The sequence below is a fragment of the Salarias fasciatus genome, chromosome 5 (assembly GCF_902148845.1).
Source record: "Salarias fasciatus chromosome 5, fSalaFa1.1, whole genome shotgun sequence".
Classification (NCBI taxonomy): Eukaryota; Metazoa; Chordata; class Actinopteri; order Blenniiformes; family Blenniidae; genus Salarias; species Salarias fasciatus.
This window is the reverse complement of record NC_043749.1, coordinates 33295510-33308385: the sequence shown is the minus strand read 5'-3', so window position 1 is coordinate 33308385 and position 12876 is coordinate 33295510. Positions and strand designations below refer to the sequence as shown.

The window sequence follows — 12876 nt, the reverse complement described above, 5'->3', positions numbered from 1 at the left end:
TGACACTGGAGCTTATAACCTTTCTAGGGTCATGCACAAGGTCACCAGTGACGTTGTGGGTACACATACTAGAACTTCACATGTGTGAAGGGAACATTCAGAGCTTTCAGCATCTCCTTTTGGCAGTCATCCGGAATTAATACAACCATTGTTGCATTCTTTTTTTTTACCAACATCAAAAGCTGTTAAATCTGGAGTCTTGATTTAAAAAAAAACCCTAACATGGCAGTATTGCATTACTTCAGTTATTTTGTCAGCTATTTTATTTCGTCCTTCAGGAGAGCAGAATATTTGTTGCATGGTAAATGTGCGATTTTTAGATGTCTGTATTCAGAAAATTATGATGAAGGCTACCATTATTGATCACTAAAGGAGGTTGGACTGGTATCAGTACTGGATTGGTATCAGTATCAGATTGGTATTGGAATTGGCTAATACTCAATTTCATGCTACCGGCATGGGACATGAAGACATGAAAAGGTGGTATCAAGCCATCCCTAATACCCCACCCTCACCTCAGAGTCTGCAGACTACAGAGTGGACTCTCCAGAAAACCACACAGCTGCTCAGCTCCTGAATCCTGCAGCTTGTTGTTACTCAGGTCCAGATGTTTCAGGAGGGAGGGCTTCAGAGCTGAGACCACAGAAGAACAGCTGATCTCACGTCATCATGTTGTTTCCCTGCAGGAACTAGAGCCCTGAAGAGGAAGCGCGTCTTCCCTCGGGACCGAGTGCTTCAGGCGGGAAGCAAGGCCACATTTTGCTGCGTGGTGCCGGCGGCTCAGAGTTTTGACCGCATGTATCTGAGCGGCTACGGAGGAGCTGAGATGAACTCCTCTGAGATCAGCGATCAGACGTACGGCCTGACTCTGCTGCTGAAGCAGCCGTCAGAGGTCTGCGTCGGCGTCAAGTGCCAAACAAACACCACTTCCTACGGAGCTTGTACTTATATCGGCTGTGAGTATGACGGATTCGGTCTGTTCTTCAGTCCACATGTTCGCTCCAGACGCTCTGACAGCTTCAGCTGTGAACTCCAGGAACGCCAGCTTGACATGGACCTGGACTGTGGAGCAGTGCAAAGACCTCAATATAACATGCCAAACACTCATCAATCACGCTGAAACAGTGAGTGGATGATGGAAGGCTCCTCTGTGAAGCTCCTGTTTGAACCTGAATATCTTTATGATTTTCTGCATTGTGTCTCAAGGTTGAAAGCGTTGGAATGGGCCTTAAGGTTGTGGTTTTAAAGGAGCTGATCCCTCACTGGAGGTACAGTGTGAGGGTACGATGTGGAACAGCTCAGCACTTCTGGAGGTGGGGGGACTGGAGCAGAGACTTGGTCTTTCACACCAGAGGTGATGGTGAGTGCTGCACAGAGAGACAGGAGTGCTTTACGTCAACGAGAGTTTAACAGGAAGTGATGATCTGTTGGTCCCACAGTTCCAGAGGCTCTGAATGTGTGGATGCAGATGAAGGAAAACCACACACTGGTTATGTGGAAAGTGAGTCACATGACACTCACACACCTTCATGTTTTTAATGGTCAGATTCATACAATGATAATAGTCTGGAAAAGAAGTGTGGCTTTACAGACTTCAATTCATAACAGGAGAAATAGAAAAAAGTGATCTTGTTACTGCAGTATTACAGTTTTAGTGTCAAGATCTGAATCTCAGACTGAGTTCTGAGTGGTGAAGTGTGTTTTGTGTGCAGAAGCTGGTGGCCAATCAGAGCCAAGGAGAGATCCTGGACTACGAAGTGACCTGGACTAAAAGCAGAGAGGAAGAGTGGCAGATCAGGAGCGAAGTGGCAAACAGCAGTGAGAGTGTGACTCTGAGCCTGAACCCCGGGGAGGAGCACATGGTGACGGTCAGAGCCAGAAACACACATGGAAGCTCTTCTCCATCAACCATCATCATCCCCAGCAGGGGTCCAGGTAGGACTGGTAGGGAGTGAAAATGTGATCTCAGACCAGACGACGAGGAGTTGAATTGTTGACATGTTTTCAGCTCATTTTCTAATGTTTGCTTGAGCTGCCAAAGCAGTGTTTTTACCGTGGGCAGTTTAACTTCAGGCTATCTTAGTTCTTTGATAAATATCTTTATTGAAAGGACTCCAAATGTTTGACAAAGAAAAAATGTAAGAAATGAAAGATATGGCAGAATTCAGTATAAATCACTCTTTCACGTTTCCTTGACTCAGAAGAATATTTTTTTCTTCTCCAAATATAATCATATGGTATTTTATTGAATTCCTTGATGATATTTTTGGAAATGTGGCGTGACAAAGAGACATCCACACATCCAGATGTAGCTTTTGCTTTTAGAAAGCAAGACTCTTGGGGGTGTGTCCTTAAGCAGGAGTGTAATTTCCATGTGTTTTTTGGATAAGTGTAATAATGTAAAATTGTAGTTGTAAAGTTGGTATTTGTGTTTACTGTGAAGCTGGTGGCACGCAGTGGCAAATAAATGAAGGTTGACTTGGTTTTTTAATTTTTAGTGGTGAAATATGTTTGTGCAACATTTTGCTGCGAGCTAACACAGAGCTGGCGGTGCGAGCGGAGCGTGTGTACCTGAAGAGGTGATGAAAAAACAAAACAAAACAGTTTTTGTCAGTTTCCTTTCAGGTGAAGGGCAGGGTGAGATGAGGTTGTGCACACACAGTCGCGTCGCCCCCTAGTGGCCAGACTTAACAGCGTCCATCCCAGCAGGCTGGCTGCGTCGCTCACAGATGATGACGTCAGCTTTAAACAGGACATTCGTCGCCTGTATAACCGCCCTGTGCGCGTGACTACGTTAAAGTGTCACCGCGCCTGTGAGCTGGAAACAGCGAGCAACCAGGGTTCGAGTCCCACAGGGACCCGCTTCTCAATATGTGCCTGAAGCACGATGGTCGTCCCAGTGTCTGTTTCTGGGGGGGACACATGCCAGATGGCCATCAGTTAGCTAGCTAGTTACTTGCCAGATCGCCCAATAGCTTAGTTAGGTTTTTACTTTTCAAAACTAAACACATTCAACCACCTTCACTCACGCTCTTTATACACGCATGTACAACTGCTGCATTCTCACACATCACAGCCTCACCTCTTTTACACTCATTTTCACACAATTTACATCCAAGACCATTTCAAAAAAACCTCACCACAGCCGATTGTCGCTTCACCCTGATGCTCTGTCCTGTGTCCGCTTCTTCTTCTTCTTCTTCTTCTCATCGAAGCGTACTGCTGCCCTCTACAGCCACAGATCATTCATTGCTTCATATTTTCACATCAAGTCCAGACGAGTGAAGGAACTTTCAAACTGCTTCTACAGTCTTTTCAGTCTTCTGCTCAGCTTCAAACATGGATTCAAGGGAGAAAACAGACAGTCCCAACTCACAAAAAGCTCAATACTGCACTTGCTAATGCTTCAACCTAAATGTACACAGAAATATCCCCTTTAAAACCCCTTAAGCCCGAGCGCCCCCCAATTGGGGGCCTGACAGCAAACATTTCAGAGATTGTCTAATAATATGCATTATTTCTGACAGAATGTCATGATGCTTATCCTCAAATTAAACAGCAAAACCTGGGCTAACCGAACATTTCAGCCATTATTACACACCCCAAACACAGCTCAAACACGAACTAAATGAATTATGAACTATATTCGTGACCGTGTCAACCCACTCGCCGAAATATTGATAATAGCGCAATTTAACCTGATACAATTCACACAAACAGCCTCTCATATGAGAGCTGAGACTCCGTTGATTACAACCATAGCACTCAAAGCCCTCTAAAACCACAGAATCCGCCACAAAATGCCACAGAACAGCCAACAGCAAGATCGCTTTTTCAAACTGCAGTAAAAAAAAACAATCGCCTCTTACCTGGACATTTGGCCGGATGTCGTCCAAGTTATGCATTTATTGTCCATCGGGGTCGCTTAGCATAGCTACCTAGCATTCTCTGAGCAGCTGTGGAGCTGAGCGCCTGTATAACAGAGGAGGCTAGGGCCGAAGGAGGACGACCTCTGACCCCGTCAGCTCGGGGATCGGCTGAAGAACCAGCCTCAGTTCTTTTCTCTTCGTCGTCATGCAGCAGCATCAGCTTTACAGTGAAATCAGAGTGGAAATGTGTTTCTAGATTGAAGTCCAAAGAGGCTGGGCTGATCAGGAAAACAGAAGAGTCGGCATGTGGTCAAACTTTTCATGAGAAAAATATGAAGACAAGTGATAAAGAATTTTTCCAAACACATGGTTGACTTGGTTTGTCTTTATGAATCATTAAACAGAAGACAAAACAGCATTAAACAGATGAGCTGTCAGACTGTGGAACCCCCCTGGTCTGATCAGGCTCTGAAAGTGAGAAGATATGAGAACAGTAAACAGGCTCAGATGTTTGCAGACATCTTGGCGGCGGCGAGCTTCAGGTCTCTGGAGTGAGCCTGGATGCGCTGGTGGAGCTTGTCCACGGCAGCGGACAGGGTGTTGTAGATGGCCTGGAGGGGACAGGAGGAAGGCGTCAGCGTGGGAACAGGAAGTGGCCTGCCGCTGCTGCGGGAGGCCGCCGGTACCTGGGCTTTCTCCGTCTCCTCGCCGCAGACGTCCCTCAGGCTCTTGATCTCGGCCCTCAGCTGCTGCGTCTGGCCGGAGATCTTCTGGATCTTGTCGGCCATCTCCTCGCGCCTCTGGTGGATGTGGGTGCACTGGCTGAAAGAGCGGCTCGGGTCAGCGGGGGCGTGAGTGCGGTGGACGGCGTGCGGCGCGGAGGAGCGCAGGCCCGTACCCGAGCACCTCCTTCACGTGCTGCTCCTTCACCTCCTTCTTCTGCCGCCGGATGTTCAGCTTCATGTCCAGAGCTCGCTTCAGCTGGCCCTCCACACACACACACACACACACACACACACACACACACACACACACACACACACACACACACACACACACACACACACACACACACACACACACACACACACACACACACACACACACACACACACACACACACACACACACACACACACACACACACACACACACACACACACACACACACACACACACACACACACACACACACACACACACACACACACCTTTCTTCTGACCAAATATGAGAAATGTAGAAATGCTTTCGGGTGACTGGGAGACTTCCCTCTTTCCATGTGGAGAATAAACACAGCTCTCCCCCGGTCTCAGATCAGCGTGACTTGTGGTCTGGTGGCGCCCCCTTGTGGGAAAAGGGAAGACGTGTCAATTGATTGAAACTCACACAGTCCAAACTGTACAAATGAGGATTGTTGTTCATGTAACAGATGATCAATGATCCACCTCAATATCTGAGGCCCTTACACCAACTTTGAAAACACCATGTTGTTTGTAGGTCACTTCAAATGCCATTTGAATTTCAGAGCAACATCAGAAAGTTGGTCAAACAGTGCTGTGGAGAAGTGATTTTGGCATTGAAGGGGATGAAATGCTTGACAGACACAGACAAAAGAAGAGTGGAGGTGGTGTGGCGTTGTTCACTCACACCACTGTGGAGTTTCAGCTGCTGGAACACATGTGAAGCATAGATTACAATGGATTTCTGATGTACCCTCTTCTTAACTGTTCCTTTTTACCGTCTGGAGTAATAGTCTAGTGGTAGAGCGTACGCCTCTCACCCGAGAGCTCGTGGGTTCGCGTCCCGGCTCTGTCGTGTTGTTTTTTTCACTCATTGAAATTCTGGAATTAACTAAAATTAATTAACTAAAACTCACCAAAAACACCCCCAAAGCGTTTTTTCTCTTTCCTTCATGCCTGCCTGTTTGAGCTTCGCTCGTTCAAAACAAAAACGCTGGCTAGCTTTAGCTCTTTTGCTCGAGCTTCTCTTCACCCAAAGACACACAGAAACGTATTTTCCTGTTAGAAACTCACCAAGCGCAGACCCTTCAGACTCTTGCTCTTGCTTCATTGTTGCTTTCATCCGTAATCCCAGTTACAAATGATGACCGAGGGCCTGCGGGAGGGGGGCTCAGGGGAGCCATCTTCTCCGTGCCACGTCCACATGGGGAACAGAGCGTTTTCACGGGTAGGGGAGGGGCTGCCTCTCTGAGCAGCACAGCAACGAGCAAAGCTCAAACAGGCAGGCATGAAGAAAAAAAAAACGCTTTGGGGGTGTTTCTGGTGAGTACATAACTATATAACAAGGTTAAAACATAGAAAAAGTGAATTTTGCATGATACAGCCCCATTTAAAGCTAGAAAAAAATAGTCAAAAATGTGGGAACATTTGCTTGTAACAAGCAAAGAAACGTTGTGGTGTAAGAAATATGGACTTAAAATAAGTGTTGTGCTTTCTTGATGAAGCTGACTTGAAGAATGTTTTAGTGAATTCCAGAATTTCAATGAGTGAAAAAAACAACACGACAGAGCCGGGACGCGAACCCACGAGCTCTCGGGTGAGAGGCGTACGCTCTACCACTAGACTATTACTCCAGATGGTAAAAAGGGACGGTTAAGAAGAGGGTACATCAGAAATCCATTGTAATCTATGTGTAGCCGAGCGGCGTCAGAAGTGGGATGATATAAACATTAACTTAGAAACTGTAAACAATGACAACGCCAGCTGGTATAACCAGCAACTAAACTAAAATAACCCCGCAGTTAAATAAGGCAGCACAAGTAGGTGGACTGAAGAGGACAGAGGCAATTTAGAAAAAAAATATAACCTTTATTTTACAGTGTATTAATCAAATCAAACATTTCCGGTTGGTTTAAAATATTTTCCACCCAAACACTTTCACACAGCAATTTGTTTTGGTTTCATTTTGTTTTAGAGCGCACACTTAGTCTTTGTGGAAGGCACCAGCGCCCTCAAGTGGTCGCTCGGTCCAACAGTCTGTACGTCACCCTGCTCACAGTGCTCCGCAGCGGCAGACAAGGAGCCAGTAGGAAGTGGGAGAGGAACGCGAAAATCCGGAGAGGAGTACCAAATCAGGGGAAAAGAGGAGGCCCGGTTGGAAACCTAAATAAGCAAACTGTATTAGCCTATGCTTTTATGGATTAACTTTGTGACTGAAGAGCCCCACTACTCACCAAGGCCGCGCTCTGAACCAGGAGCAGCAGGAGGAAAACAAACCTCGCACCCAGCTGTAAGTCTGAAACAGCGCGCAAAACATCCCATGATAATTTGCACATGGCTTTATGAATGAACGTTTCGCTTACACTCACCAATAAAGCGCTTCACGCAAGAATAGAGAGCGAGGAACTACAAGGCAGCCCACACGTACGAGACCGGAGACCTATGATGACGCGGATTAGATGCAAATAATTTTATGAATGAACAACGAGCGAGTACAACTCACCACAAAGCTCATGAACGGCCGCAAGGTCACCAAGCCTGAGCTAGGAATCTGTGACCAGCTCTTTTAGCGTTAAGGAGAAGTGTCTGTCTCTGGAATCGGCTGCATGGAGTGTGGACGCCAGAGGAGAGGAGACGCACAGGTGAGGCGACTTACTCTAATCACAACTCCGCCGCAGCGGGATTGGTTACTCGGTGGGCGTGCTGGAGGCCGGTGCACGCCTACCACTACATATGCTTCACATGTGTTCCAGCACCTGAAACTCCACAGTGGTGTGAGTGAACAACGCCACACCACCTCCACTCTTCTTTTGTCTGTGTCTGTCAAGCATTTCATCCCCTTCAATGCCAAAATCACTTCTCCACAGCACTGTTTGACCAACTTTCTGATGTTGCTCTGAAATTCAAATGGCATTTGCAGTGACCTACAAACAACATGGTGTTTTCAAAGTTGGTGTAAGGGCCTCAGATATTGAGGTGGATCATTGATCATCTCTTACATTAACAACAATCTTCATTTGTACAGTTTGGACTGTCTGAGTTTCAATCAATTCACACGTCTTCCCTTTTCCCACAAGGGGGCGCCACCAGACCACAAGTCACGCTGATCTGAGACCGGGGGAGAGCTGTGTTTATTCTCCACATGGAAAGAGGGAAGTCTCCCAGTCACCCGAAAGCATTTCTACATTTCTCATATTTGGTCAGAAGAAAGCACAATGTGCTGCTTTGTGTGTGTGTGTGTGTGTGTGTGTGTGTGTGTGTGTGTGTGTGTGTGTGTGTGTGTGCGTGCGTGCGTGCGTGCGTGCGTGCGTGTGTGTGTGTGTGTGTGCGTGTGTGTGTTCTTGTATTTCTATCCTTGTCGGGGCCAAATGTCCCCACAAGGATAGCAAAACGTGGAACGACGTGTGGGGACCTTTTTCCGGTCCTAAGTCGGAGAAACAGTGTTTTCTTGACCATGTTGTTGTTACTGAAAAAAGTAAAAGTGCAAAAACATTTCTTTAGGGTTAGGCTTTGTTGTGGTGTGGGTTAGGGTTAGGGTAAGGGTCCCCACAAGGATAGAAATACAAGACCGTGCGTGCGTGCGTGTGTGTGCGTGTGCGCGTGTGTCTGTGTGGACAACCAATGGAGAACGTGTTGCAATAAACGAGGTGAAAAACATTTGTTCGCCTGCATCAATTTCAAGTTCTTGGCCAAGAGTCACAGACTCTCCTTCCTTCATCTTCAAGTCACACATCACAGAGCTGCACTGACGTATTTGTTGAAAAACCATCTGTACCTTCAGTCAGTGGAGAAAAAGCCAATCAGAGGTGAGGAGCTTTTGCATGCAACTTTTTTGAATCTGACACTTGGAGAACTTGGACACCTGCAATTGAATGATTTCTGAAGAGAAAAAAACATCTGCAGGTACACAACTCACAATACACAGGTGCAAGTTTTGCTTTTAGAAGTGCTCCAAACTTGTTCAATCATTTCATTTACACAACTATAAATGGTGCTTCCACAGGTGCTGAATCCTTAAAAGTCTTCAAGTAGAAATCAAGACTTATCCACCTCAGCTAAATTGTCAGCCGTGCTGAAACTCTCCCAACAAGATGCTTGGACATGCTGAAGACAGCCAGGTCGCTCGCTCACATCATGTTCAGAATGAGAATCAGAATTCCTTTATTGTCATTGTTCAGAAGAATGCAATGAAATTGAGAACAGCAGCTGTCGTGGGCAGCGCAGACAAACAAAACAGACAAACTTATGATACACATTAGTTGTTGGAGATAAGTTCTACACGGAAAGAAAATCTTTTTCATTTTTCCATATTTTATTTTGAAAATGTCATGAACTACACTTGAACAATTTACAGAGATGTTTGGGAAAAACTATTGAAAAGATAAAAGATTAGGCTTCCCACATCACAATACTGCTTCAGCTTTCACATTTTAAAACTTTCATTTGGCAGGTTTTCACTTTAAATGCGCAAATGCGCCCAGTTTCGCGCATGCGCACTGGAGATCGACGTAAAACCAAACAAACGTTCTGATTGGCCAAGAACGGGCCACAATTTATCAGCCAGCACATTGATTTGCCATCAATGGGCTGAAACGGGGCTTTAAATTGCTGGAACGTATTGCCAAGCTCTCGGGAGCATGCGCATTTAGCCTCACTAGCGTGACCACAGAGCTGGGCTGGCCCACATCCAGCCCGTTGTTGTTCAAGTTCATTGTGAAAATGTTTCTTTTTTTTTTCTTCAATGAAAAAGAATCTGGCCTTTCTGTCTGGACTCTGCCATCTACCTGTTGAGCCTGTGAAAAGCCAGTCGCTATTGATTAGTTGGGTCTGCAGAGAAGAGGAGCTGATCCCGGTGAGTCGGTGGCACAGAGAGCAAAGCATTGGGCCCTTTTTCAGGTGTGTTTGACTTGTTTGTGCTGTGAAAGTGTAGGTGACATTTGTTAGTTGGTTTTCGGTGTGTTTTCATATGAAGCTGAACGTGGAGTTTGATGCAGCAAACAGTGTGTTGAAATGAAGTGACATTTGGCGCATGCGCACTGGAGGCCAACGCATCCTCGTGACGTCAGTAGGCTTAAATCCGCCCTCTGTCTTTGTTCTACTGGGCCCCCGTAGTGTAGCCTTGCGGTTAGCAACACAGGCCTGGGACTGCAGGGTAGCGAGTTCGGTTCCCGCATTAGCATACATACTGATCCACTGCAACACGATCGAGACACACATGAACCACCTTAGAACCGCAGAGCTACTCTGCGGGGGCTACTTTTGCCCACATTCTTTACACCATCCTGTTTGCCAGCTTTCCACCACCGTAACCTGTTCAATGTGCTTTTAGCATGCCAGCTAATGTTAGCTACTCTTGCTAGCATCGCTTCATTATACTCTGTTACTTTGGACATTTCTCCATTTTATTTTCACAAACTCATTTCTCTTTCAACAAATGAGCGAAAAACCACTGGAGAAAAACTGGAATACTGAACACTAAATAATATCAGGGGGACTTCAACACAACTTTATTTGCACATTAAATCAATCATAGTTCGCTCAATACTGCGCATTTTTTTCATCTGCAAACGTCATTCAAAGAGGCATGATAGAGGCCACAATTTTTGGCGTTTTCAAATGTTTATAATGAATAAAATAATATTTTAGAAGATGCTGGCAGAGCTGTATACCATAGTCTAATAATTAATCAGGGATATATCTAGGTTTAGAGCTAGGTTCCTGCTATGTCTCAATAATTATTAGTAACTGGCCGTTTTAATAGACTAATTTAATATTTGTAATTATTTTGTTTAATTTTATATATCTTTATCTATTTATATACACATGTCAAAATATAATATAATGATATAATATAAAGTCATAAGTAAGTAATGTATGCCATGTAATCAATAGAATATTTCCCTTCAACAACGCCAACAGCCTTATTGTGATGCTCCTACTCTTTGGAGGAGATCTGGAAACTTAAAGACTTGGAACACACTTCAAGCATGTTTTCCTTGTTGTCTTTTTGCTTGTTTTTCCCTTTTCTTTTGTTTTGTTGTTGTTTTGGCTTTTTTCCTACTCATTTTGTGTGTCTTTTTGTTTTTGTTTTTTGGGGGGTGGGGGTAGGGGGGATCATCTGTTTGGACAGATTCTCTCTTTCCTGATCATTGTGAACGCTGGAATCAGTTATTTCAGAGTTTCAGAGTTCACTTTCTTCCTTTTTCATTCTATTTTATTCCTTCAAGTTTCTTAGAACCTCTCATTCTCATTTTTCAAGTTAATGCAAATCTATTCCTAAAAGTTGCTATAATTGTTAATGAGCGAGCTGTTTGCAAATGACTCTACAGTCAGGTGTGATGTTGAAAAAACGTTAAATCCTATCTGTGAAAAGTTATTCCTTGAGCCCTGCTCGCTACCGTCCCACACACAGGTGTCACAGCAGAGCTCCGGCTGAATCTCCACACAAATGACTGGAGCGTATGCGCCTCTGGACCGGACCAAGATGGCGGCCGTATTTCTCGTTGCGCAGCGCCCCAAGCGGGGTCTACTCTTTATTATGTCTATGGTGGCAACGACCAGCCCCAGTCACTGATACGCACATTCTCACGTTGGTGCTTGGTGAAATATGACAGGTCATTTACGGTGTTCTGACTTTACAAATGACACACTTTGCGCATTGGGCTCAAGATCACAAACATCTTTCTCAATGCTGACAAATCATCATTGGTCCTGAGGTCTTCATACTGCCGTGTGAATAGGGCTTTGGAGTCTCACTTATAGGTCACAGCAGCAAATAAGTGGAAGGTTGATACAGTACACATTTTGCACTGGTGACGTTTATTGGACGAACAAGCTTTGGCTATGTTACAATATGATTTACACTGGGAGTGAAACAGTCTTTGTAACCCTTCACTTTTTACAATTGTGTCTGTTTGTTTTCCTCATTGTTGCCCTGCTGGTAGCTGTTGTGAGTCCATATTTGAGAAGATGTTGGTGTCAGCTCTGTCCTCTCTTTGTAGGCCAGCCGAAGCGGTGCATCCACACAGTTTCCAGCATCCAGGGATGTTTCACGGCAGACCGGCCCCCTGCAGACCCCCTCTGTGAGCACACAGCTATCCTTGAGGATTCTTCAGCCTGATTTGAGAGGAGCAGGTCTGGAGCCACCCTGACTACAGTTATTTGTGATGAAGTGGAATCATTTGGAATCATTTTTGTGTTGTAATACTTTTCACTTGCAGTGTAATTTATGGCTGTCTTTGTGTGTCACATGGGTGGACTTTCTGTAGTGACGATTCTATCTGCTTACAGGTGTCCAGGCCACGGCGTCCTGCAAGGATTTAGTGTTGGGCCATCCGCTGCAGAGCTTTTGTGTTCCTCAGCAACAGCAGTAAAGAGACCTTCAGAGAGATGTGTTGTGGACCTGGAGGAGGATCTGGAGCAGGGCGATGATCCATTAGAGGACAGCTCTTCAGCAGCAGCTTCCAAACATCTGGACTCTACCTCTGACCCTGCAGATGCTGCCACGTTGACCGAGTCAACATTGTTGTAGTAAGTTACTCAGACGTTTCTGTCGTTGTGTGTTTTAGATTGTATGTCATAGTTGATGAGCTGAAACTATAGGATATTACAGCAGTCCTGCAATCAGTCCAATGTTCATGTCATTTTGTAGTTCAACATCAGTTTGTTGGGAACAATTTTGGACAGATGTGTGTCCATCTCTTGATGTAGTTTTGGCTCATTCTTAATGGAATGCCCCTACACTGGCATTGTTGGTCTTTCATTGTGTGGCTGTGGAATTGTGAAGCTCAGTTGCTCACAACACATTTGTCTTTTTCTACAGGGATGAAAGCAGATGAAGCGATGAAGATGTGTCTGTTAATGCATTGTGGAATAACAGGGAGCCAGTGGAGAGATTTTCAAACAGGCGTGATGTGGGACCTCCTGTTGGCGCTGGTCAGCAGCCTGGCAGCTGAGTTTTGGACGTACTGAAGACGAGCAGCTCTTTCTGGTTGAGGCAGTGAACAGGCTGCTGCAGTCGTCCAGCCGCGAGGATATGAACGCATGA

The 12876-nt window shown here is 45.4% G+C and overlaps 1 protein-coding gene and 2 long non-coding RNA genes across 4 annotated transcripts in view; all 3 read right to left on the bottom strand.

Annotated features, from left to right (window-relative positions):
• LOC115388519 (heparan sulfate 2-O-sulfotransferase 1-like) overlaps window positions 1-12876 on the bottom strand; it is a 134799-nt gene that overhangs the window by 53561 nt on the left and 68362 nt on the right. The window lies entirely within an intron of this gene.
• Window positions 4454-4818, bottom strand: LOC115388285 (uncharacterized). Its single transcript, XR_003931462.1, has 3 exons — window positions 4768-4818; window positions 4556-4691; window positions 4454-4480 (listed from the first exon to the last, which is right to left on the bottom strand). It is a non-coding gene; the product is annotated as an uncharacterized LOC115388285 (long non-coding RNA).
• Window positions 5165-7472, bottom strand: LOC115388283 (uncharacterized). 2 transcript variants are annotated; one of them, XR_003931459.1, is made up of 4 exons: window positions 7333-7472; window positions 7199-7269; window positions 7064-7125; window positions 5165-5214 (listed from the first exon to the last, which is right to left on the bottom strand). It is a non-coding gene; the product is annotated as an uncharacterized LOC115388283 (long non-coding RNA). The 2 variants fall into 2 exon arrangements; XR_003931460.1 differs by lacking the exon at window positions 5165-5214 and adding an exon at window positions 6528-6992.